Here is a 27,400-nt window from a genome sequence, read left to right on the forward strand (position 1 = left end):
CAGGTGAAGGCGAAAAGCTTAGATTAATTCAAAATACAGATAGATGATGTGATGGGCGGGTAAGGAGAAAGTAAGTATGGTATTTTTGGGATGCATGAGCTAAGATTGGGTAAATTTCCTCCCACATTTTATATTTATCTTACAATTTTATATGCAATGGTTGGAATGAACATATAATTATAAATATATAGAAACAAATAAAATATCTCTGGATAATGAATGGATTCCCAGCATCTACTTTATATCTAGAGCAGCATAGTCAATGGGGCAGAAATTCCTCCCCAAACGCGTGAGTACGGAAGGGGTACTCACGCGTCGGGCCGGAGGAAATGCCGGTTTTCAGCATGCACAGCGCATGCGCTGAAAACCAGCATTTCCTCTCCTCTCACCCAACAGTTGAAGAGGCTAGCGCGTGCGCTGTAGGGGGCAGCGCGTGCGTCTTGGATTTCCTCTGTTTTGGGGGATTTGCGCATGTCTAAAGGCCTCCGGTCTTTACGCTTGTAAAAAGCACATGTAAGTATTTATTTTTACAGGTAAGTGGTGTTTTAGTGCAATTTAGAAAAAAATTTCAACAGGTTTATTATTTTAAAGAATCTACAATAAGGTAAGTTTAGTTTTAGACCCTTTTTATTAAAAATGTATTTTTTTCAAAAAAAAATTATTGTTTAAATTATTTTTTAAAACTTATTTATACTTAATTTAATGATTGGGGTGTTTTTTAAAATTTTATTTAAAGTTTAAGTAGTGTTTTGGGGTGCAGTACTTCTCATGAGTTTGACAGTTCTTACTCTCAAACTTATGAATGAAGTTTCCCCTCCCCTGATTGGCTGAACAGTGCTCACCTGATCCCAGCCGGCACATCGCACTAACTTACGCCGCTGGGTCAGGTTAGCACAGCGCGCCGACATCAGAACCTGGCCACTGAAAGGAAATCCACTGCGGGCCAGGTTTCAGATGTCGGCGCGCAGGGTGAGCGCACATCAGGGGCTTGTACGCGCAGCAAGCCCCCGACACCAAGTTCTGGGCCAATATATTTTTGATGTGCAAATAGGCTTCCTTTGGCAGTGAAAGGGTTAAGCGACTATGCTGTGCAATCAGGATGACTTAGTGCTGTGTCTTATTTGTATACGTTTTTAAATGCAACATTAAGCTCTTATATAAATTGATTTCTTTTTAATTTGGCAGTCCAATTTAACATTATTGATCTTTCTCTGGCTGGCTTTTCCAACATTTTGCAGTAATAAATGCAGATACTCTGGCATCCCGCAGTTCATTGTTTACCTCAGACTGCATTGCTGTCTGGGAAAAGAAAGCTGCAGCACAGTGTACTGCAGAGTCACTCAGACAATGCCAGACAAAGGTGAATAAGCAATTTAGAAAATGTCTGTTTCACAGCGTTTGGCTGCGTGCTCAGTCTAGAGACAAAACAAGCTGCCAGCTTCTTTATTTGTGCTGCTTCAGTGTATTCAACTCACAGTATAAGTCACTAAATATATATAGCTAAACAATTTTCTACAATTATGCTATTTATTACTTAAACATTAATTAGCATCATCTGTGTGCTGATCTCTTAAAGTCTCTTACATTTTAAATGTTGTTAAAATTGCAAACTATGAGCTGTTCTTCAAATGAGCTGATATAAGCATATTGCTACATCATTTTTCCAGCCTACGTTCTTTAAATAATCCCTCCACCATGCTGCAGTGGAGTTAGCCACCTTATTTCTCAAACCTTGTTAGAAATATTGAGATGATAATATTACTTAACCTTGCTGTTCTTCTATATTTTTGAAGTACTGTTCTCATGAATATTACAAGTGCGAGAATAGATTTTTTGGTGTTGCTCCTCATAACAATATCAAACACAGTGGAAGTATATCTATGTTAAAATATGTTTAAAATTCTCCCTACAAAATGTTAACAATTAATTTTAATCCCAAACAAAACAACATGGTGTTTCTACATACTGAACTTCTTGGTACAATTATATCTAATCTGCTGGCTCTGAAATATTGGCTCCTGAGATACATTAAATAACATAACCTGCTATTCAGTCCTGACAGAGTATCACTATACATGTGCAGACATGTATATGCTGCATACCTACTTTAGACTTGCACCACTAGGCAAGAGCCTGTCTGTCACAATGTCGTATGGGAAGTTTTGTTGGCGCCTTTTGACACGCTGGAGTCATCAGACCATCAGCTTGGATCAATCTCAGTGAAGACCTGGGGCTAGATTTTCAGTTGCTTGCGCCAGCAGTTAGCGCCTTAAGAGAAGTGATTTCCGGGCGCTATGCGTGTAGCGCCCGGGCGCAGCGCAGTTTGCGCCCCGCCCCAAATTAAGTTGCCCGTTAGCGCCGGCGCAAAGTTTAGCGCCCGCCCGGATGCGCGCGCAGAAAATGACGTCACATCCTCGTGCAACGCCCTTTGGCCGCCCCGATTGCAAACTTCAGTCGGACCGCCCCATTGTGCGGCGGGCGGCCGGAGCGTTTGGAAAAAGGAACGCAACACAACCAGCGCGGGCCCCGGGGGGCGCTAATTAAAGGGAACGTCCTCTCCAGTATAAAGGCCATCCATTATTTCAGAAAACAGTCTTGTGCAACGCATTTCTGGAGACACAACAAGGAGGATAGCTAACTGGTTTCAAGCAGCAAGAGCCAGGTATTTTTGGACTCAGGCAACAGCGCTGCAAGTGGCCATTTGGAAATTAGAGTGTTTGCCAGGATTTGATGGGGGTTGCATGGGGTGCCAACGCGGAGCTGCAGCTCCATGTCCGTAGGGCTCGCAGACGTATTGTGAGAGGGGCAGCCCTGGCTAGAGGCAGAGGGGGCTACAGGCGTCGGCCACGTAGGCCTTACCCAGTCAGGCTATACCGCCAGCAGCGCTCCTACCTAAACATGAGTGCCGCGCGATGTGTTAAAAGGCTCCGATTCCGGAAGGGGGTGATTGCAGAGATCTGCCACCTGCTTCGCCGAGATCTGCGGCCAAAGCTCAGGTGCAGGACGTCTCTGTCGGTGGAAGTGAAGGTGACAGTGGCATTGAACTTCTATGCCACCGGCTCCTTCCAATACGCTGCTGGGGACATAGCAAACATCTCCCAGTACGGCGTGCATCGCTGCATCCGCCAGGTGACCGAAGCACTGTTCAGAAGGAGAAGCCAATTCATCTCCTTCCCCATGGCCCTGGAGAGCCAGCATCAGCGCGCATTGGGATTTTCCAGACTCGGGGAATTCCCCTTGGTGCAGGGCGCCATTGACTGTACGCATGTGGCTTTGCGGGCCCCTCTGGAGCATGGCGAGCAGTATCGCAACAGGAAGGGCTACCATTCTCTGAATGTGCAGCTGGTCTGTGACCACAAGCAGCGCATCATGGCAGTCAATGCCAGCTTCCCAGGCAGCAGCCACGATGCCTTTATCCTGCGGCAGAGTACTGTGCATGACATGTTCCAGGCACAGCCTCCCCCAAGAGGATGGCTACTCGGGGACAAAGGCTATCCTTTGTGCACCTGGCTCATGACCCCGCTCCGCGCGCCCAGGACCGCTGCTGAAGAGGCCTACAACGAGAGCCATCAAACCACCCGCAACATCATCGAGCTAACTATTGGGGTCCTCAAGCAGCGGTTCCGCTGCCTTGATCGCTCCGGAGGAGCTCTCCAGTATTCGCCGGACCGGGTCTCCCAATTTGTGGTGGTTTGCTGCATGCTACACAACCTGGCTATCCGCAGGACTCAGGCACTGCCACCTGACGTTGGACCAGCACCTCAGGAGGAGGAGCAGGAGGAGCATGAGGAGGAGGAGGAGGAGGAGGAGGAGGAGTAGGAGTACGTTCCCAGGAGGGAGCGACCAGGGCCAAGGGCCGCACGACGCCACCTTATTACACGGTACTTCTAAGCCCCCTGTCAGGGAATGGCCAGGGGCCATGAGGGAAGATGAATGCAGCCGCTCCGCAAGCCCTCAGCCGGCGAAGCCAACAAACACTAAGAAGAACAACCATGGAGACTGCATGAATAAAGATAATTTTTTATTAAACAAAAATGAAAAGCCCTTCCCACATGAATCCCCAAAAACAATAAACGGGCCCCACAAAAAGCCCAACAAACGACTCACTCCCACAAACTGGGGAGGAGCCACTCCACCTTTATTGAAACCGGGCCTCAACGTCGGCCTAACGCAAAAAAAAAGCCCTCCAAAAGCACAACCATGGGCAAAATAAAGATGGCCACCGCCATATTAAAGGAAAGCTGGCCACACCCTCTACTGAGTGGCCCGCGAGGGCGAGACCTTGCCCAGCATTTTGCCTCCCCTGCCCTGCCTGCTGCTCCTTCGCAAGCTCTGCCCAGTGGCTGCTGCGAGGCTGGGGGAAGGCGCCTGAGGCTCAGATGCCCTTCCGCCAGATGCCACTGGGGGGCGGCCTACACGGCGTTTGGGCCTCGAGGGGCCGTCTCCTGAGTGGCGCGCCTGAGCCTGGCCACCATCAGCTGCAGCCGCTTGCCCTTGACGCCCCAGAGGGGGAATGGCGGCGACGGATGGTGCAATGTGGGCCAGCTGGCGTCTGGGATGCGCTGGCTGGTGCTGTGGCGCGGTGGCACTCGGCCGGGCCCGCACTGCAGGATCCGCAGCAATCAGCCGACGGCCGGCTTGCTGGGATGGTCCAGCGCGGCGCCTGCCCTGGCGATGCCTGCCTGAGACAGCGCGTGTGGCAGCAGTGAGTGGCCCTCTGGTCCTGGTGTGCGCGCGCATCACATCCGCCAGGGTCTTGACGGCATCAGTTAGCATGCGGCCAGTCGCGGCAGTTGCTGCCCCGAACTCGCGCACACTGGTCGCCAGCGACTCGATGGCCTCAGGCATGCGCCCCACCACGCTCATGAGCTCCGTGTGGCGCCGGTCCGAGTCGTCGGCCATCTGATCGAGCTTCCGCACCTCCTCCGAAGTGAAGGTGTCCGGACTGGAGTCGCGACTCTCCCGCTGGGGAGGAGGGGGCCGAACTAGGGGACCCTTGCCGCGTTGGTGACGGCGAGTTTGCCGAGCAGCAGCACTCCCCTCTGATCCTTCCCCCCTTTGGGGGGAAGGCCGCGGGCCACGCGCACGGCTGCTGGGTGGCTGGACGCCACTGGTCCCAGAAGCTGCATTGCCCTGCGACAGTTCCTCCAGGCACTCGTCCAGTGAGGAGGTGTCGAGCATTTCCTCCTCTCCTGCGGGACGTGACTGTTCCCCCGAAGGTCCGGCTTGCTCCTCCTCCTCCTCCTGGTTGGAGGTGCTGTCACTGGCAGCCTCAGGGTCCTGGTCGTCACCAGCTGAAAGCAGGAATGCACAAGAGTAGCTTCAGAGTGAGGAGACGGCGTCAGCGAGGGAGTTAGGACTGGTGGGATTCAGCGCATTGGTGGGACAGTGGCAAAGGAGATAGCTCGGATGGGCCAGAGCGACGCGAGAGGGCCAAAAGGCGAGGTCCTTACCATTGCCGGGCAGTGGAGGGTCGGATACACCGCACGCTGTGGGGACAATCACACGTGCTCCCATGAGCACACACACGCGCTCCTCCAGCCGAGTGAGCTCCTGCAGCTTGGCGCGGCCACCCCTGGCACGGGCCTGGCGATTAAACGCTACTTTAGCCTGCAAGAGAAAGGACGGGCTGTAAGGGCGCAGTGAAGCCCTGATGTAGTGTGCACTGCCTCCCATGGTGGAATAGCTTGGACAGAGTGAAGCCCTGATGTAGTGTGCACTGCCTCCCATGGTGGAATAGCTTGGACAGAGTGAAGCCCTGATGTAGTGTGCACTGCCTCCCATGGTGGAATAGCTTGGACAGAGTGAAGCCCTGATGTAGTGTGCACTGCCTCCCATGGTGGAATAGCTTGGACAGAGTGAAGCCCTGATGTAGTGTGCACTGCCTCCCATGGTGGAATAGCTTGGCCAAAGTGTAGAGTGCCGAATGGCCATTTGATGCTCATGACTGTCCCAATGCTGCTGGCTGAGGGCTGGCCAAAAGGACTTTCAGGTCCCTTTGCCCATCATGTCAGGTGTACATGCAAGAATGAGGAGGAGACTGGAAAGGCTACTCACCCTCACAATCCTGGTCAGATCGTTGTACTTCTTACGGCATTGTGTGTGGGTCCTGGGGGCCTCGCCGGTGAATGTCACCCTCTGGGCGATCTGCTTCCAGGCTTTGGTGTAGTCGTGGTGGGTTGGATTCCTCCCACTGTCTGGAAACAAGATCTTGCGCCTCACCTCCAGAGCTGTGAGCATGATGTCCAGATCACCCTCTGAGAAGCGCAGGGCACGCTGACGGGCCTTCTCTGGCGTTGCCATGACTCCCTGGGGCTGAGCAGTAGTGTTGAGGCCTCTTTGCAAGGCTGCAGTGTGCAGGGCGTGGCAGCAGACTAATTCGTCCCTTCCCCCTTTAAGAGCTGGTCGGCACCACGGGGTCTGCTGTCAGTGCAAAAATGACCGCACCCGTGCTGCGCCCCGCCTGGGCGCTATCCCTCTGGACCGCCGGCTTAGCGCCTAAAGAGAGTAGTGGAACGCCTCTTTTAGCGCTCCACCAACCTCTTAGGGCGAAGCCACTGAATTCCCGGCAACGGGGCGCTACTTTGGGGCGGGCGCTAACTTCGGGCGGGCGCTAAAGCTAGCGCCCCAAAACTGCCTAAACTGAAAATCTAGCCCCTAATCTGGTAAATTTTAATTCTACACGTTCATTGGGATTTTCATGGAACATTTATGCTGTTACAATCATAAATGAGGTGTGAAAAGTTTAATTAAACAGGGATACAGTGAGATTGTTTAATTAGTTTCAGTTAACACTGAATTATAGATCATTTGTGGTGATAATTTTTCTTGACTACACAAGCCTAACTTCAAATAGTACACTTAATGAGAGAAAGAGAGAGAGAAAGAGAGAGATTTCATTTTATCTTTTTGGGCTGGATTTGATCCAGATTCCATCAAGCAATGACGCGATAGAGTTTGATGTTCTTTCATCACATTATCCATTCCGTATATTTTTATTTTATTTGGCTGCCACATAACCAATGGTTTTCCAGTGTTAAAATAACCAGCATCCCTTTCCCTCCCCCCCCCCTCCCCCACCCCCATGATTTTCAAATACATAGGGAAATTTTCTGGGTTTTCTGTTATATGGTTACAAAAATAGGAGGTGAGCAGAGACGTAAAACTGTTTGGTCTGTGCACCTCACAGGACACAGCCTTTAGTCTGCCTTTCTGCTGCATTCAGAGCCCTTACTGCCTGGTACTGATGCAAATGAGGAGGAAATCTTTACAAACAAAGAAACAATAGGACTATTCACTAGATCTTTATTAAGGATTTTTCTGTGCAGCATCAACAAAGAATTATTCAATTCCATGAATGTACAAATATAGGCAAGTGCAGGAGTGGGTTTAACTTACTATGTTATGGTTCTAATGTTCAAGTCCATTTTTTTAACCATAATTAAAATAAAATAAAACAAATCGTGACATATTTGCAAAAGGGACAAACTCCTTTCCCCAGCATTTTATGAAGTAATAAATCAAAATAGAAATAATTTACACTCATCATCACACACTGTGCTTCCTGTAGTGTTTTTTGTAGTTTATATCACTTGCAGTATCACATTTAAGAAATAAATATTTATTAATCAATTCCATTATTCATTAGCCTCGTATAGCATTCTAAATATGTAACGCCTTAAAATTCACTATGGCAACATGTAATTGTTCAGGAGCAACAGAGCTCTTAGCAACAGAATCCTTACACACTAATGGCTTCTCATTTTATTAAACTGTTTCATTATAACGTTCACGGGCAAGAATTATGTAAACCGGGAATAATGTAATTTCTAAGGGGGAAGTGGGTGAGTATTCAGGTCACATTACACAGTCTGGAAAAGATGCTTGCTGGAGAGGAGACGAACATGCTTGACAATCGTTATCACATAAACAAGATAAATGTTCTTGCAAGGTTTAAACTGATATATCAATTCCTTCTGGAATAAGATCATTGTTAAATTATTAGTATAATATTGTTGAGGCCAATCACAAATTGATTACAAGCATTATATAATTCCAGTGTGATTCCTCTCATGTCCTGACAGCACTGAATCTGGCTGGGGTATGAATCCAGGAGCACCAGCAACCTTGCCACAAGTTGCCATTCTACATGTGCACCTAGATAGTGAGTGTCAGTAAGGTGTCTTGGTGCACTTTAAAGAGCTGGAGGAGATTGTTGATCTTGATCCCAACGTAACCACTGAGATCACAAACCGAGTAATATCACACTGTAATGTCTAAATACTGAAACATGGTTGAAGGTGAGCTTACTTAGTGTATAAATGAAAGTTACTCAATGGGGGGATTTTAACTCCCTATTTTGGCAAGAAAGGGGCAGAAAAGGAGTTAGAATCGGCTGGGAGGACCTACTGCCCCATTCCTGCTAGTTTCGTGCCTGCTGCCATTCTAACTGGAAGCAGGTGGGTGCTTCATGAATAAATGTAAACTGGGGTCCTATGATGTCATTCGGGTCCCAGCAGCATTTCAGCTAAAAAATCAGAAGTCCCGCCCAGTGCTGACCTTGGTGAGTAAAACTCGCAGGATTGAATTCTAAGGGTGATTGCAAGCAGTACTTGCAAGCAATCGGCTCACAGGGGTCTGTTTTCTATCATGATTTTTGTCTTTCCAAAGGAGAGTTAGCTTGGAGATTGCTTTTTTTCTGAATTTATTTTGCCTACACACCCTGGATAAACACTATAAGCACTCAGAGCTTATGATGGTGCTACTTTGATTTGGTTGCATGCAGAGGAGGAGGAAGAGGAGAAGTAACAACAGCAGCAGCAGGCTTCCCTATTAGAAGGATCAGCAGTTGGGCTTGTTAGAAGACAACAGGCGAGGGGGTTGCTTACAGAAGGCCTTACCCAGCTTACAGGGTCTATAGGCCTATAGAGAATTTCCTAGATCTGTCTGAGGAGCAGTGCATGAGAAGGCTGTGCTTCACCAGGCAGGCTATCCCTGTCCTGTGCAGTCTCCTGTAAGAAGACCTACTGATCGGTGGGCCAGATGGTCATGTTTTGCTTGTGGTGTGAAAGTCACCACCGCCCTTAACTTCTTCCTCTTAAGCTCATCGCAGGGTACTAGAGGGGACATTTCCCCCATTTCACAGACTGCAGTTCATTAGTGCATCAAGCAGGTCACCAATGCCCTCTTTGACAGGGCCAATGAATACATCACCTTCTCAATGGACACCAGCAGCCAAGGGCTCTGGGACCTACTGCTGTGGTTGGCTTCCCTTGTGTGCAGGCTTCATAGACTGCACACATGTAGCCATCAAGGCACCAGAAGACAGCCAGGACCATTTGTTAATGGGAAAGGATTTAATTCCATCAATATGCAGCTCATCTGTGATCATCACAACAAGTTCATGGTGGTCTGTGCCAGGTTTCCAAGCAGCCATCACAATTCCTGTAACATGCGTCAGCCAACCATTCTCCCACTATTCCACCCATCCAAGAATGTTAAAGGATGGCTGCCTGGGGACAAGGTCTACCCTCTCCACACATGGCTGATAACAACCGCAACATGCTTGAACAGCTGAGGTACAACGAAAGCCATGGGACCACCAGGATGATCATTGTGTACACTATAGGACTCCTCAAACAAGAGTTTTGGTGCTGAATAGGCCTGGGAGCTTGCTACAATACATTACAGAGAGAGTCTTGTGCAACATGGTAGTGTGCAGCCAATCTCTGCGCTGGTAGAAGGTTGAACACTGTATACAGTATCTGCAGGACCCAGGAACAGATGTGAGGGAAGATGGCCTACTGCAAACATCAAAAAACTAAATTACAAAGCATTTGCCACTCTAAGAACTCCTGCACCCATAGAGCTTCAGTTGCTCCTATTTCAACTGGGTGCTGAAGAAAAAAGACCAAAGCTGGCACAAATCTTCTTCTTAGGCAGTCCCTCGGAGCCGAGGATGACTTGCTTCCACATTAAAAATGAGTTTGCAGATGACTGATGAGTCCAATACGGGACCTACAGTCTCTGTCACAGGTGGGGAGACAGTGGATGTAGGGGCAGGTGGATGGGGTGCTTGGGTTGACGTGCGCTCCTTGCACTGCCTGTGCTTGGCTTCCGCTTGCTCCCGGCGAAGAGACTCGAGGTGTTCGGCGCCTTCCCGGATGCTTCTCTTCCACTTTGTGCGGTCTTGGGCCAGGGATTCCCAGGTGTCGGTGGGGATGTTACACTTTTTCAAGGAGGTTTTGAGGATGTCCTTGAAGCGTTTCCTCTGCCCACCTGGGGCTCTCTTGCTGTGCTGGAGCAACGAGTAGAGCGCTTGTTTTGGGAGTCTCGTATCGGGCAAGTGGACAATGTGACCCGTCCATCGGAGCTGATTGAGCGTGGTCAAAGCTTCGATGCTGGGGATGTTGGCCCCAGCAAGAACGGTGGCATAGTGGTTAGCACTGTTGCCTCACAGCGCCAGGGACCCGGGTTCGAATCCGGCCTCGGGTGACTGTCTGTATGGAGTTTGCACATTCTCCCCGTGTTTGCGTAGGTTTCCGCCGGGTGCTCCGGTTTCCTCCCACAGTCCAAAGATGTGCGGGTTAGGTTGATTGGCTATGATAAATTGACCCTTAGTGTTAGGGGGATTAAATACGTGGGGTTACGGGGATAGGGTGGGATATGTGTTGGTGTAGGGGTTGCGGGGATCAGGTGGGATATGTGTCGGTGCAGGCTCGATGGGCCGAAATGGCCTCTATCTGCACTGTGGGGTTTCGGTGATTTCTGTGAAGAACACTGACGTTGGTGTGCCTATCCTGCAGTGGATTTGCAAGATCTTGCGGAGGCAGTGTTGGTGGTACCTCTCCAGTGCTTTGAGGTACATGGTCCATGTCTCTGAGGCATACAGCAGGGCGGGTATCACTGCTGCTCTGTAGACCATGAACTTAGTGCTGGGTTTGAGGTCCTGGTCTTCAAACACTCTCTTCCTCAGGCGACCGAAGGCTGCACTGGCACACTGAAGGCGATGTTGGACTTCGTCGTCGACGTCTGCCCTTGGTGACAGTAGGCTCCCGAGCTATGGAAAGTGGTCCACGTTGTCCAAGGCCTTGTGACAAATACCACATGGTGATATATGCTTCTTTAAGGGTGCAAAATTCGGTTACGCCCTGTTTGGGCCGGTAACCAAATTAGCGTCAGACATTTAGCACACAGCGTGGGAGTACTGCCCCGGCCGCTAAATTGGGCTTACCGTCCCAGTGAGGAAGTGGAGTGCTATCTCAGATGCAAAGCGCGGTAGCGCCGGAGCATTACGCGGTCACTCAGCATAGCGCTGGCGCGTTTCAGAGCCCCTCCCCTTCCATTAAAGGGGAGGCACACTGCGAGCTCTGCAGGCCATGTGATGGCCTCCACTAGCCCACCACGGCGGCATGGTGCTGTGGCCGCAGCCCGGCACTGAGATGCGGTGCCGGACGACGTGATGGCGGCCATGGACCACGCCAAGGGCCACCAAGATGGGCCGACCTGGAGGTTGGCCAAAATAATAAAATGGCGGAGCGGGTCGCAGCCGCACCTCCCTTTAATTAGCGCCCCGGCAGCAGTGTACGGCCCGGTTCGTGACCTGCGAGGCTGTCACTGACATCACCTGCGGCAGCCTTGCGGGGTGCCGCTGCATTTCTGCCGTGGGGTGCTAAGGGGTTGCGTCGCTCGGCGATGACATCATTGCCAGCGGCCCAGGGTGCTACCAGCGGGGGCGTGGCGCTATCGGCTAGCGCCTCAGTAGCGTCCCGCCTAATTTCTCGGCAGGCGCTATTAGCACCCTCGCCCGGGCAATAAGCCCTTTGCGCCCCATTAGTGCCCCCCGAATTTTGCCCCCTTGAGGCCTTGATGAACCTTGTTCATGATTTATGTGCAAGCCTTCTGTACTGCAAGCACTAACCTTCACACTGCACTATACCGTTCTGTGTATAATGGGCGTACAGCAGGCCTTGGGCTTCTGCTGAATAATGTGGCAATCCAGTGCTCATAGAGCAGCCATGCAATTATGCCAGGAATGCTTTATCAGTCCTGCAGTGTTTATGCCACAGTTGTTAATCATTCAATATAGCACTACCACATATCAAATGCATGGAGCATTCTGGCTCTCAGGTTTCCCTCAACACCTACCAGCACCTCATGAAGGATCAAAAAACTAACTTTATAGTAAGTATACAGTACCTAATAAATAAAAGTACATGTTGTCTCGCATCAAGCACATCAACTGGGCAAAATGTTACAGTTGATTTACATTTTCCACAAACTGATCAAAAATCACTTTAGCACTTACTTCAGTGTCTCCGAGTACATTTATCACAAAATCCTTTCAGTGGTCATATTGCTTTCTCCCCACACCATGTATAACCCTACAAATATAATTTATAACAAAATAAAAATATCAAATGATTAGTTATTCAAATAAAACACACATAAACTTTATATATTTATTTACAAATATACATAAAGTAATACAGTTATAACCAGTTCCTTGCTGTTGATATGGTGGGAAGGTGATCCTACTGAGGTGATCCACAGTGCTGGGCAATTGGCATGGACATTGGGAAGAGGACTGTTATTGCCTTTTTAAATCATTGAATTATCTGCCCAGCTTTTAGATCCTGTCTGTCATTTGGTGAAATGTTGAGTCATGGTGACTTTGACCCCCAGCTCCTCTCTTATCCTTGCCAGGTTCCCTCAAGACTCAAGAATCAAGTGACTGGATCAGACGGTGGCTATAAAACAATGAAGCTTTGCTTTTGCAGTTATGACATAATCTGAACTCCTTGGTGAGATGACTGCATTGTAATCAATTCCTGATATTCTTTGCCTAATGCCAATTTTGGGAAATTAATTTTGAGAACTGCTGTTTAGTATGCATAACAGTTATTGACTAAAGGGTGATTCATAGCTCCAAATGAACAAATGTTAAGCTATAAAATGTTAAGCTATATTTACCTTACTGCATAAATTTACCCTGGGTAAGGAGCTGTTGATTAGTGTCTGTACTTCCTTTGTTGTTAAACTGTGTGCCTCACCACCTGGGGATTATTAAACACTGACAAGCTGAATCATTGTTTTGACTTGTTTGCTATTCCCCCACCCCCACTTTTCTATTTATGTTTCTCTTCTCCTTTTAGATTACCCACACCATCCTATCTTCCCTCCTGCTCCAGCGTACATCATTTGTGCGCCTTCAGCAGTTGGCCTATCTGACCTAGTTGCTCTGGAGTTTACTTTGGCAAACTGCACGTTTGGTGCAGTTCCAGAGCAGTCCAGCATGGGAAATAGGGTAGCGAGGGAAGGGGAAGCTTTGTCAGCAAGGGTGGCCTACTATCAAATACTTATCCCTAAATTGGCAAAACAAAATTTTTCTCCCCACTAGAAGCGATATCAATCATCCATCCTTTGACTGCCTCGCTGCATTAAGATGGTGCCAAGGGAGCTGGCTTGGGAAGCCAGCATAATTTCCTGGATAACTGCCACAGTACGGCTGACTCAAAGCAAGACTGGTAGCAGGATGGTGGGACACAGACTTTAGAAGAAGGACAAGCAAGATTTCTAGGGAAAGAGGGAGAGGACCTAATTTTGACCACCTCTTTTATGCCCTCCCACTGTGAGCAGGTCTCCTGAGGCTCATTCAGTTCCATCTATACCAATCGACTGCAACAGGACATAGAAAGGCTAGCAGAATGGGCAGACAAGTGGCAGATGGAATTTAATACACAGAAGTGTGAGGTGATGCATTATGGCAGAAGGAACAGGGAGAGGCAATATACACTTAATGGTACAGTTTTAAAGAGTGTGCAGGGACAGAGGGACCTGGGAGTTAATGTGCATAGGTCCCTGAAGGTGGCAGGACATATTGAGAGAGTGGTTAGCAAAGCATATGTGTTGTGTATGTACCTTTAAGGGAATAACTGGTCTTAGACTGCAGTACCGGCAGTGACCACCCCTGTATAAAAGGCCCTAGCAGGCTTCTGTAGTTTCAGTTTCAAGCTGCCTCTTGTTCAGTAAAGTACCTGTTAAATTGTTCTCCCGAAGTCCGTGTATTATTGAGGCGCGGACTTTACAGTGGCGACGAGTAAGTTCGAACTCACCTGCAGTGTGGCATCATCTCACGGGGATCTCGCCTGAAAGGAAGGTCCTGGAAGGTCGTAGTCTGAGCAACGGGCGTCAACCGAGGACAACCGCCCAAAGAATCCAGCGGTGTTTGGAGAATTGCAGGAGAGACTGTGGTTCCAGCGAATCGTGCTGGTAGCAGGTAGCGCGCTGACCCTTCCGGACTGCGGCAGGCTCAAGCTCGATCGAGCGGCTCTACAAATCGGGCCGCGCAGCGTCGCCGGGAAAACAAAACAAGAGAGAGAGGGTGGAGCGCACAGGGCGCGTCGGTGCTCGAGAACAGGACAGCGGAGAGAAACTAAACGGGGGGGAAGGAAAGCGAGATGCGCCGAAGCTGCGGGTCGCCGCCATTACCCCGTAGAACGCTAGGAGCAGCGTGGCAGTAAGGGGAAGAAGCAAAAGCGCAGGAGGCACCATTTTATCCCGTTGGGGAAGAAGCAAAAGCGCGGGAGGCGCCATTTTATTCCATTGGGGAAGAAGCAAAAGCGCGGGAGGCGCCATTTTAAATCGCCCAAGATGCCGAAAAGTGGCAGTATCACTGCTTTCGACAACGAGGTAGAAGACTGGACCACATATGTAGAAAGAATCGAAGTGTACTGCAAGGCAAATGAGGTGGCCGATGGAAAGAGGGCGTCGGTATTATTAAATCTGATGGGTGCGAATACGTACGGCCTATTGCGGAATTTAATTACCCCAGCTAAACCAATGGAGAAAAGTTTTGAGGAGATTGTTCATATCTTACAGGAACACCTAAGCCCTACACCACTGCTGATAGCAGAAAGATTCAAGTTCCATAAAAGAAACCAGCACAAAGATGAGAGCAATGCTGACTATCTTACGGAACTACGCAAGTTATCGAAGCACTGCCAGTTCGGAGCAGGACTGGCAGACACCTTACGGGATAAGTTTGTCTGCGGGCTCCAGAGTGAAGGAACCCAGAAACGACTACTTTCAAAAAAGGACCTGACGCTAGAACAGGCTTTCAGCGTGGCAGTATCCTACGAAGCAGCAGCACGGGGAGTTGCGGAAATACAACAGAAACCACAAGAATACAGCGCTAACGAAATGGCGTATGGAGCCGAAAAGTGCTATCGCTGCGGCAGAACAACCCATGAGCAGAAGGACTGCTGGTTTAAAGACAAAATATGCAGGCAATGCGGGAAGATGGGACATATAGCAAGAGTCTGCAGGTCGGGAAAGAAGACCAACACGACAAGAACTACTAAGGAACAGTACAGGAAAGTAAAGAAACTGACAGAGAGTAGTTCAGAAGATCAGGAGAGTGATAAGGACTCCGGGAGCAGGCGACTAAATTGTTTAAAGTTACACAACGTGATCGCAAAAGAAGATCACTGAACCATTTGGGTCACCCTCATGATAGCAGGGTCCCCAGTGAAGATGGAATTGGACACAGGATCAGCCCTAACTGTCATGAATCGACGAGACTATGAGCGGCTATTCTCACACATACCCTTAAAGGACACGTCCATTGTATTGAAGACATACATGGGGCAAAAGGTCTACCCCAGAGGAAAAATAAGGGTGCCAGTTGAATATAACGGAAAGGAAACACAGAAACTATACATGTATATACTACGAGATGGAGGACCACCATTATTGGGATGTGAATGGATCCGAAGACTACAATTGGATTGGCATTCCATTCTGGCACTAACTGTGACTGACAAAAAAGATGATGACGTCTATTATGTCCATGTATAATTGAGACACGGACTGCAGGAGTTGATTATAACAAGTCTTTACTGAATGGAGACAACCTGGAAACTGAAACTACAGAAGCCTGCTAGGGCCTTTTATACAGGGGTGGTCACTGCCGGTACTGCAGTCTGAGACCAGTTACTCCCTTAAAGGTACATACACAACAATTCCTCCCCTTTTAGATAAACAGTACATAACATTCATTTAACAACTAAATAATAACTAATTACAATTACGGTTGCTAGATACATTGGTTGAAGTTAAGCAATTATAAGTTCAGTCTTTGAGGAGGCTTCCTGATTCTGTCTGGATAACGCCTCTTTGGGATATCAGGTTCTTCTGGCAAGGTTGAGTCGGGATCAATGTCGTTGTTTGGTTCGTCTGCTTCCAATATCACCGATTCTGCGGTAGATGCAATTGGTACTTCGGTTTCATCGCCAGGTGTATCAGATCGTGGTGTGGAGTTGACGTTTTCCAGTGACTCTAGAATCTGGTCAGCATGGCGTCTTACAATGCTCTCACCAACATCCACGGTATACATTAGAGGTCCTTGCCGTGTACAAATCGTTCCTGGCTGCCATTTCTCTGTGCGGTAGTCCCGGGCCAAAACTGGTTGACCTATCTTAAAACTCCTGGTCGGCCTTTCATTCATATTCTGAAACTGCCTGTTCTCCACATCTCTTCTGACGTTTGGCTTAACCAAATCCAAGCGGCATCATAGTCTTCGATTGAAGAACATCGTGGCTGGAGTTTGGTTGGTAACCGCATGTGTCGCATTCTGGTAGGCAAACAAGAAGTTATCCACCTTGTGTTGTAGGGGTATATCTTCATTACACATTGCCTTGATAGCCTTCTTGAATGTTTGAACAAACCTCTCGGCCAATCCATTAGTGGCTGGATGATATGGGGCGGACGTGTAATGCTTAACACCATTGTTCTTTAAGAACCTCCGGAACTCTTCAGACACAAACTGTGGTCCATTGTCAGAGCAAATCTGTTCAGGCAGCCCATTCCTGGTGAATATGGTTCGTAAGACTGTGATAGTTTTTTCTGTGGTGGTTGAGGACATTTTTATTACCTCCGGCCACTTTGAATGTGCATCCACCGCAATTAAAAACATCGAGTCCATAAAGGAACCAGCAAAATCAATGTGCGCCCTTTGCCATGGAGATGAGGGCCACTCCCATGGATGTAGAGGGGCTTGTGGTGGGGCGTTTTGGACCTTCTGGCATCCTGTACAGCTCTTGGTCATCTCTTCGATTTCTCTATCGATTCCCGGCCACCACACAAACGCTCTGGCTAAGTTCTTCATTTTTACCCCTCCCAGATGACCCTCATGAAGCTCATTGAGCACTCTATCCTTCAATTTGGGTGGAATTACTACTCTGGATCCACACATCAAGGTTCCTCTGCACACTGACAGCTGTTCTCTTCTCGGCGAGAATGCTGGCAGCAGTGGTTCGCCATGTGCTGGCCATCCCTTCACCGTTAAATCATAGACCCAGGAGAGTGTCGGGTCATTTCATGTTTCCTTTTCTATGTTTGCATTCGTCACAGGAAACATTCGACTGTAGTCGAGTGGAATAACTCCACTGGATCCACTGCCAGTTCTTCTTCCACCATCGGCAACAGTAGGCGCGACAATCCATCAGCATTCCCATGCTGTTTAGTTCCTTTGTACTCGATGTCATATTGGTGTGCCCCTAGGAAAAGGGACCACCTCTGTAGCTGTTGTGCCGTCATTATCGGTACGCCCTTCTGAGGGTTGAAAATGGAGACGAGAGGTTGATGATCAGTTAGTAGAGTAAATTTCTGACCGTGCAGGTAGTGATTGAACTTCTTCACCCCCCACACCAGGCTGAGGGCCTCTCTGTCAATCTGGGCGTAGTTACGCTTGGCTGAAGTTAACGAGCATGACGCAAAAGCTATCGGCCTCTCTGAACCATCAAGGAATTTATGTGACAGTACCGCCCCAACACCGTAGGGAGACACATCACACGCCAGTCTTATCGGCAGTGATGGGTTGTAGTGAGCCAATACTTCTCTTGAAGTGATTAGGTCCTTACTCTTCTGAAAGGCCCGCTTACATTCATCGCTCCATTTCCATGCTACTCCCGTTCGTAGTAGGGCGTTCAGTGGATGCAGAATTGTGGACAAATTCGGCAAAAACTTATGGTAGTAATTCACCAATCCGAGGAATGACCTCAGTTGTGACACATTTTCAGACGCTAGAGCCTTAACTACCGCTTCAATTTTGTCAGGGGACTTATGCAACCCCTCTTCATCAATCACGTGGCCACAATACGATATCTGTTTCTTAAAAAACTCGCACTTAGGGCGATTGGCTCGTAGCCCATGTTCACGTAGTCTAGTGAGCACCTGCTCTAGGTTGGCAAGGTGTTCACTGTCATCTTCACCTGTCACTAGGATGTCGTCCAAGTAACACTGAGTCCCCGGAATCCCTTGCAGGACTTGTTCCATCGCTCTTTGCCATATCGCCGGAGTTGATGCTACTCCGAATACCAGTCGATTATGCTGGTAAAGACCTTTGTGAGTGTTTATCGTGAGATACTTCCTAGAGGATTCTTCAACCTCCATCTGCAAATATGCTTGTGCTAGGTCAATTTTTGTAAAACGCTTCCCTCCAGATAGTGAGGCGAAGATATCTTCTATCCTTGGAAGAGGATATTGTACTGTGTGAAGGACTGGGTTCACCGTCACCTTGAAGTCCCCACAGATGCGAACCTTCCTTGGCTCCTCAGACTTACTGTTTAACGTTTTCTTCATGACAGGAACGATGGGTGTCGCCCACTCGCTCCAGTCTACCTTAGATAACACGCCTGCCTTCTCCATATTCTCCAGCTCTACCTCGACAGCTGGGCGAATTTCATATGGTACCGGTCTTGCTTTGAAAAACTTGGGAATTGCATTCTCCTCTATTTTTATCGAGGCGGTTACGCCTTTAAGAGTGCCCAGTTCTTGTTGAAATACCTCTTTGGCATCAGCTAAGATTGTTGACAATTGTCCAGGAGTGACGTCGTCATCCTTTTTACCAGCCACCGTCAGTGCCTGAATGGAGTGCCAGCCTAAACTTATCTTTCTGATCCATTCATGTCCCAATAACGGTGGTCCACCATCTTGCAGAATGTAGAGATACAATTTCCGTATTTTCTTGCCGTTGTATTCGACAGGCACCCTTATTTTTCCTCTGCGGTATACTTTTTGCCCCGTATACGTCCTCAAGACAATGGATGTCTCTCTCAAGGGTATGTGTGAGAATAGCCGCTCGTAGTCTCGTCGATTCATGACGGTTAGAGCTGATCCTGTATCCAATTCCATTTTGACTTGGGACCCTGCTATCATGAGGGTGACCCAAATGGTTCGGTGATCCTCTTTTGCGATTACGTTGTGAAGTTTGAGACAGCTTAGTCTCTTGTTCCCGGATTCACTATCGCTCATCTGGTCTTCGGAACTACTGTCCGTCATCTTTTGTACTTTCCTGTACGGTTCCTTAGTAGCCTTTTTGTTGTCATTGGTCTTCTTCCCAGACCTGCAAACTCGTGCAATGTGTCCCATCTTTCCGCATTGCCTGCATATTTTGTCCTTGGACCAGCAGTCCTTCTGGTCATGGTTTGTTCTGCCGCAGCGATAACATTTTGCAAATCCCCGTGTCATTTCGTGGGTGCCGTATTCCTGTGGCTTTTGTTGTATTCCGCAGCTCCCCTTGCTGCTGCTTCGTACGATACTGCCACGTTGAAAGCCTTATCTAGCGTCAGCTCTTTCTCTGAGAGTAACCTCTTCTGGGTTCCTTCACTCAGGAGTCCACAGACAAATTTGTCCCGTAAGGTATCTGCCAGTCCTGCTCCGAACTGGCAGTGCTTTGATAGTTTGCGTAGTTCCGTAAGGTAATCAGCATTGCTCTCATTTTTATGCTGATTTCTCCTGTGGAATTTAAATCTTTCTGCTATCAGCAGCGGTGTAGGATTTAGGTGTTCCTGTAGGATAGCAACAATTTCGTTAAAACTCTTCGCCTTCGGTTTGGCTGGAGTAATCAGGTCCCGCAATAGGCCGTACGTTCTTGCGCCCATTAAATTTAGCAATACCGATGCCTTTTTCTCATCGGCTATTTCGTTTGCCTCGCAATATACCTCGACTCTTTCCACATACGTGGTCCAGTCTTCTATTGCATTATCGAAGGCAGTGATATCGCCAGTCTTTGGCATCTTGAAAATCTAAGATGGCGCCGCCCGCACTTTGCCTTCGTCCCCGATGGATCAAAATGGCGCCTCCCGTGCTTTTCCTTCTTCCCCGCCGAGTTAAGATGGCGCCTCCCGCGCTTTCCCGCCACTGCCGCTGCTGCCAACGCTGTTGCTGGCGATTATATTTATTTTACTATCCTGTAATGGCGACGCCCTATGGTCTTCGTGCCTCCCCGATCGCTGCTGCCAACGCCGCTCTCCGCGGTATTTTTATTTTTCTATCGCGCTTCAATATTTGCTCCGTTAATTGAAGAACCGTTCCCGTCGTGGAGCGGACCCTCTGGGACACTTCCCTCCCTCTTCTTAGGTCCGAACGCTGCCCGGCTGCGAAGCACCGGCCGCGCCCTGTGTGCTCCACCCTCTCTCTCTCTCTTTGCTTCCCGACTCGCTGCCCGGCCCCGTTGCAGAGCCACCCGATCGAGCTCTAGCCCGCCGCAGCCCAGGAAGGATCAGTGCACTACCTGCCACCAGCCCGATTAGCTGGGAAACCACAGACTGGAGACCAAGCCTGGCTCTCGACAGTCTCTCCTGCACTTTTCAATTCGATGATTTGGAGGGCGGTTGCCCACGGTCGACGCCCGTTTCTCGAGTTTCTTTGGATTATTTTTTTTTTCTTTCTTCTGGCTTCGACCTTCAATAACGTCGTCTGAGGTGCTGCCGAGTTGCAGGTAAGTTCGTTTCTTACTCGTCGCCAGTATTATGTCCGTGTATAATTGAGACACGGACTGCAGAGTTGATTATAACAAATCTTTACTGAATGGAGACAACCTGGAAACTGAAACTACAGAAGCCTGCTAGGGCCTTTTATACAGGGGTGGTCACTGCCGGTACTGCAGTCTGAGACCAGTTATTCCCTTAAAGGTACATACACAACAACGTCGCACCTGGACGTCTGTCACAAATTCTATCTGACGCGGAAGAAGTGTTCCAACAAGGACTTGGGACTCTAAAAGGAGTAAAGGCAACCATAAAGATTGAGGATAACGCAACCCCAAAATTTTTCAAGGCCAGACCGGTGCCATACGCGATACGCCCAGCTGTGGAAGCTGAACTGGAGAGTTTGGAGCGTTCGGGGGTGCTGTCTAAGGTGGACTGGAGCGAGTGGGCCACACCCATCGTTCCTGTAATGAAGAAAGCATTGAGCAGCACGCCTGGGGAGCCAAGGAAGGTTTGCATCTGTGGGGACTTCAAGGTGACTGTGAACCCAGTCCTGCACACAGTACAGTATCCGCTTCCGCGGATAGAAGATATTTTCGCCTCACTATCTGGAGGGAAACGTTTTACAAAGATTGACCTGTTCCTGGGACTAGGAACAGGATCACTGGCAAGGCTTGGAAGCTAAGCAGAGCCAGGCCTGGTTAGTACCTGGTAGGGGTGACCATCAGGGAAAACCAGGTGCAGAAGGTCACGGAAAGAGCCCTGAGGAGGGGTGGTTGGTGAGAAGGTCACGGAAAGAGTCCTGAGGAGGGGCGGTTGGTGAGAAGGTCACAGAAGGAGCCCCAGGAGGGGCGGCTGGTGAGCAGGCCCGGGTGTTGGGCTGAAGATTGTCGGACAGGAGGAATGGTGGAAATGGAATGGCAGCGTGCACAGACGCAGCGGCTTTGCTTCTCCCAGGACGGTGCTATTTACCTTTAATGTTATTTGTACTGGACTCATGGGAGCTTGCAAGATCACATTTCGTTGTTCATGTACTTGTGCATTGTACAATGACAATAAAGTTGAATTATTATTATCTACAAATGGAGGTGGAAGAAGTATCTAGGAAATACCTCACGATAAACACTCACAAAGGCCTTTACCAGTACAATCGACTGGTATTTGGGGTAGCATCGGCCCCGGCTATGTGGCAGAGGGCAATGGAACAAGTCCTGCAAGGGATCCCGGGGACCCAGTGTTATTTGGACGACATCCTGGTTACGGGCGAAAATGACAATGAACACCTTGCCAACCTGGAACAGGTGCTCACGAGATTGTAGGAATATGGGCTACGAGCCAACCATCCCAAATGCGAGTTCTTCAGGAGACAAATCTCGTATTGTGGCCATATGATTGATGAGGAAGGGTTGCATAAGTCGCCGGACAAGATTGAGGCTGTAGTCAAGGCTCCAGCACCAGAAAATGTGTCGCAACTGAGGTCGTTCCTCGGGTTAGTGAACTACGACCATAAGTTCTTGCCGAATTTATCTACAATTCTGCACCCACTGAACGCCCTCCTTCAAACTGGTGTAACATGGAAATGGAGTGATGAGTGTAAGCGTGCCTTTCAGGAATGTAAATGTCAAATCACTTCAAAAGAAGTATTGGCCCACTACAACCCAACACTACCGATTCGGTTGGCATGTGATGCGTCACCTTACGGCATTGGAGCGGTGCTGTCACACAAATTCCGTGATGGTTCAGAGAGGCCAATGGCCTTTGCATCGCGCGCGCTAACCTCAGCCGAGCGTAACTACGCCCAGATTGACAGGGAGGCCCTCAGCCTGGTGTGGGGGGTGAAGAAGCTCAATCACTATCTGCACGGGCAGAAATTCACCCTACTGACTGATCATCAACCCCTGGTCTCAATTTTTAACCCAAAGAAGGGTGTTCCAGTGATGACGGCGCAATGGCTGCAAAGATGGTCACTTTTTCTAGGGGCACATCAGTATGACAGAGTACAAAGGTACGAAACAACATGGAAACGCTGATGGGCTGTCGTGCCTACCGTTGCCTACAGCGGAAGAAGCACCTGCAGTGGACCCTGTTGAGATATTCCATGCGACCATAGTCGAATGTTTGCCTGTTACAAACGCAAGTATTGAGAAGGAAACCCGAAATGACCCGACACTCTCTCGGGTCTATGATTTGACGGTGAAGGGATGGCCAGCATATGGCGACTCACTGTTGCCAGCATTCTCGCCAAGGAGGGAACAGCTGTCAGTGTGCCGGGGAACCTTGATGTGTGGATCCCGAGTGGTAATTCCACCCAAGTTGAGAGATAGAGTACTCAATGAGCTTCACGAGGGTCATCTGGGAGGGGTAAAAATGAAGAGCCTAGCCAGGGCGTTTGTGTGGTGGCCGGGAATCGATAAAGAAATCGAGGATATGACCAAGAGATGCACAGGATGCCAGAAGGTCCAAAACGCTCCACCACAGGCCCCGCTACATCCATGGGAGTGGCCCTCATCTCCATGGCAACGGGTACACATTGATTTCGCTGGTCCATTTATGGACTCAATGTTTCTAATCGCTGTGGACGCCCATTCAAAATGGCCAGAGGTCATTAAAATGTCCTCCTCCACCACCACGGAGAAAACTATTGCAGTCCTAAGGACCATCTTCGTCAGGAATGGGTTGCCAGAACAGATCTGTTCCGACAATGGCCCACAGTTTGTGTCTGAGGATTTCCGGAGGTTCTTGAAGAATAATGGGGTGAAACATTACACATCTGTCCCATATCATCCAGCCACAAATGGATTGGCTGAGAGGTTTGTTCAGACCTTTAAAAAGGCCATAAAGGCAATGTATAATGACGACATACCACTGCAACACAAGGTGGATAACTTCCTGTTTGCTTACCGGAATGCGACACATGCAGTAACCAACCAAACTCCAGCCGTACTGTTTTTCAACCGGAGACTAAGATGTCGCTTGGATTTGCTCAAACCAAACATAAGACGAGATGTTGAGGATAAGCAGTTCCAGCACATAAATGAGAAGCCAACCAGGAGCTTCAAGATAGGGCAACCAGTCTTGGCCCGCGACTACCGAACAGAAAAATGGCAGCCAGGCACGATATGCACACAGCAGGGACCACTAATGTACACAGTGGACGTTGGAGAGAGCATCGTGAGACGCCATGCTGACCAGATTCTAGAGTCACAGGAACAAGCCAAACCTGTACCACAAGCATGTGCACCTGGTCATGAGCCCGAAGTACAGATTGCATCTACCTCAGAAGCAGGGGTATTGGAAGCTGATGAACCAACCAATGACAATGAGCCAGAATTGACTCCACCGCCAGAACAGGATACTCGAGAAAGGCGCTATCCAGTCCGGATCAGGAAGCCTCCTCAAAGACTGAACTTATAAATGACTATTTCAGTTGATGTATATATTACTGAGAAAATTGTAATTGTAATTGTAATTAGTTATTATTTAGTTGTTAAATGAATGTTATGTACTGTTTATCTAAAAGGGGAGGAATTGTTGTGTATGTACCTTTAAGGGAATAACTGGTCTTAGACTGCAGTACCGGCAGTGACCACCCCTGTATAAAAGGCCCTAGCAGGCTTCTGTAGTTTCAGTTTCAAGCTGCCTCTTGTTCAGTAAAGTACCTGTTAAACTGTTCTCCCGAAGTCCGTGTATTATTGAGGCGCGGACTTTACAATATGGGATCTTGGGCTTCATAAATAGAGGTATTGAGTACAAAAGTAGAGAAGTTATGCTAAATCTTTATAAGGCGCTGGTTAGGCCATAGGCCATAGCTGGAGTATTGCGTTCAGTTCTGGTCGCCACACTTTAGGAAGGATGTGAAGTCCCTTGAGAGGGTGCAGAGGAGATTTACCAGAATGGTTCTGGGGATGGGGGTTCTTAGCTACAAGGACAGGTTGAAGAAGTTGGATTTGTTTTCATTAGAGCAAAGGAAGTTGAGGGGTGATTTGATAGAGGTGTACAAGATTATGAGGGGTTTGGATAGGCTAGACGGGGAAAGGCTGTTCCCACTGGTTGATGGTACAAGGACTAGGGGACACAGTTTTAAGGTTTTGGGCAAGAAATGCAGGGGGGATGTGAGGGAAAACTTTTTTACGCAGCGAGTGGTGAGGACCTGGAACTCGCTGCCGACGGAAGTAGTGGAAGCGGAGACACTCAATGTTTTCAAGGGGAGACTGGATAGGCACTTGCGGGAAATACACTTGTAGGGCTACAGGGATAGAGCAGGGGAATGGGACTGACTGGATTGCTCTGCAGAGAGCCGGCACGGACTCGATGGGCCAAATGGCCTCCTTCTGTGCCGTTATGACTCTATGACTATATATTTTCTCATAACTGGTTCTCGGTTGCATTTGTCTTTAATACTTTTGAAATAGTTTCAAAGAATTTCCTAAACTCTAAGCAACACTGATTAACCAAAGACACAGATGCCCTGTGCAAAGGAAGATGCCACCACAAAGGCCTGCAGTCATTTGAAATGAAGTGCTTTGCTGCGGCATGACAGGATTTTGCTGCATCGCAGTGGTGGGCTCCCTCTGCTAACCGAATCCCATCTTGCATCTCTAATTGAGTCCAACCCAGGAAAATGTGTCAGGGTATGGCTGTAAGATTTGCAAAATTTCTGCATCTCCCCGAAGGTTATTATTAATAAAAGGGACCCCGCATGGACATTTTAAAATTAAAAAGGGTACCCAAGATGGCGTCCGTGCCTCGTGGCAGAAAGCCTGTGAGATTCCAAAATGGATTCTGCAGCGCAGACAGCTTGGGAGAAATCGAAACTAAGGCTGCAGGCTTTCTGTGAAGAGAAACTTTGTATTTTGGAATGAGACAGGACTCTGAATTATGTATTAGACCGAATTGGAGGCAGATCTAAATTCAGTAAGGCCTATAGTTAAAGCCATCAAACAGCCTGCATACATAATCGGAAACAGATTAAACACATCCATCGAGGCTGGACAAGCCCATCAAAGAACTTTCAGGACAATACAAGTCAATTATCGGGCCGGTAGATGCGATTACCGGCCGTCTAAAAACCGTCAGTATAGATTGCTACCATTGTTTAAACTAGCCCGCCAAGTTTAAGACAAAGAAGTAACCTGATTTGACGCGAAGATAAGGATTTTTGAAAGGAGTATAATTAAAGGCCCCGGGTAGCAATCTCCGCGCGCTCTCTCTTGCTCTTGCCCTTGACTCTGCTCTAGTGGCTCCGGCCTCTTGGGCTGCCACTCATACTCGTGCCCTGGCCTTGTGGCGGGTTCTCTCCCCGGAGCAGATTTTCAATAGCCAGAAACACCATACCAACTGCTAGGAAGGGGAGCAAGGCCCAAGTCCACAGCCATCCAGGACGCCCAGGCCGCAGAAAGGGGCGAGATGAAGCTGAGCAGGTAGCCCAGGACTCGTATAGTAGTCTGACGAGACGAGACAAGTGGAGACGAAGAAGACGATAATAACTCGATAAGGGCAGAGCAGGGCAGCGAAAAACGTATCGATAATTATACCAAGCGCCTAGTTATAAGCTGACGCTTGGGGAAGAAAGTCCTTAAGGACGGTGAAGACAAGTATCTTGTTGAACACTGCAAATAAACGCAGGTGTCCACGCCATGACTGTAGTGTATGTACCTTTAAGGGGAGAACTACTTTTTACAGCTCCTGTATACTGTAGTACCGGCAGTGACCACACCTGTATATAAACCCTGAGTAGGGATCTGTACTGTTAGTTTTAGAGTAACCCTCATCCAGTAAACACCTGTTGATTGTTCCCCTGCAGACTCTGTCTAGTTATTGAAGGACACACAACATCAAGATACACGGATTTAACATTGGCGACGAGCAGATTCGAACCTACCTACAATTCTGCAAAAGAAGGCTGATTCCAGAAGCACGGGCGTCGAACATCCAACGGAGACTCCAGCGAAACGGGCTGGCAACAGGTACGGCACAGACCCTTCCCGCACAGCGGCGGCTAGAGCCGACCGACGGCACAGGAAAAGGCCGAGCAGCATCAACGGGAGCAGAGAGAGAGTAGAGCGCACAGGGCGCAGCCGGTGTTCAGGAATGAGCGGCGTCGATGGGAAAAGAGAGAGGGTAGAGCGCACAGGGCGCAGCCGCTGTTCAGGACTGAGCGGCGTCGACGCGAGAAGAGAGAGGGTAGAGCGCACAGGGCGCAGCCGCTGTTCAGTACCGAGCGGCGTCAACGAGAGAGAGGGGCGGTGTTCAGGGGGCGAGCAGCGTCAGCGGGGAAGAAAGGAAAGTGCAGGAGACGCCATTTTGAGCCGCAGCGGAGAAGAAGGGAGAGCGCGGGAGACGCCATTTTGAGCCACAGCGGAGAAGAAGGGAGAGCGCAGGAAGAAAGGAAAGCGCGGGAGCCGCCATTTTGAGCCACAGCGGAGAAGAAGGGAGAGCGCAGGAGATGCCATTTTTAGCCAGTCTAACCACACCCAGGGATGCCGAAGAGTGGCAGTGTCACAGCGTTCGACAATGAAGTCGAAGATTGGGCGACATATGTCGAACGCTTAGAAATGTACTGCAAGGCGAATGAAGTGCCAGATGACAGGAAAGCACTGGTATTGTTGAATTCCATGGGTGCAAAAACG

This window comes from Somniosus microcephalus, chromosome 3 (assembly GCF_052327205.1).
Source record: "Somniosus microcephalus isolate GS21.2 chromosome 3, FLI_Smic_1.0, whole genome shotgun sequence".
In the NCBI taxonomy this organism is placed as follows: Eukaryota; Metazoa; Chordata; class Chondrichthyes; order Squaliformes; family Somniosidae; genus Somniosus; species Somniosus microcephalus.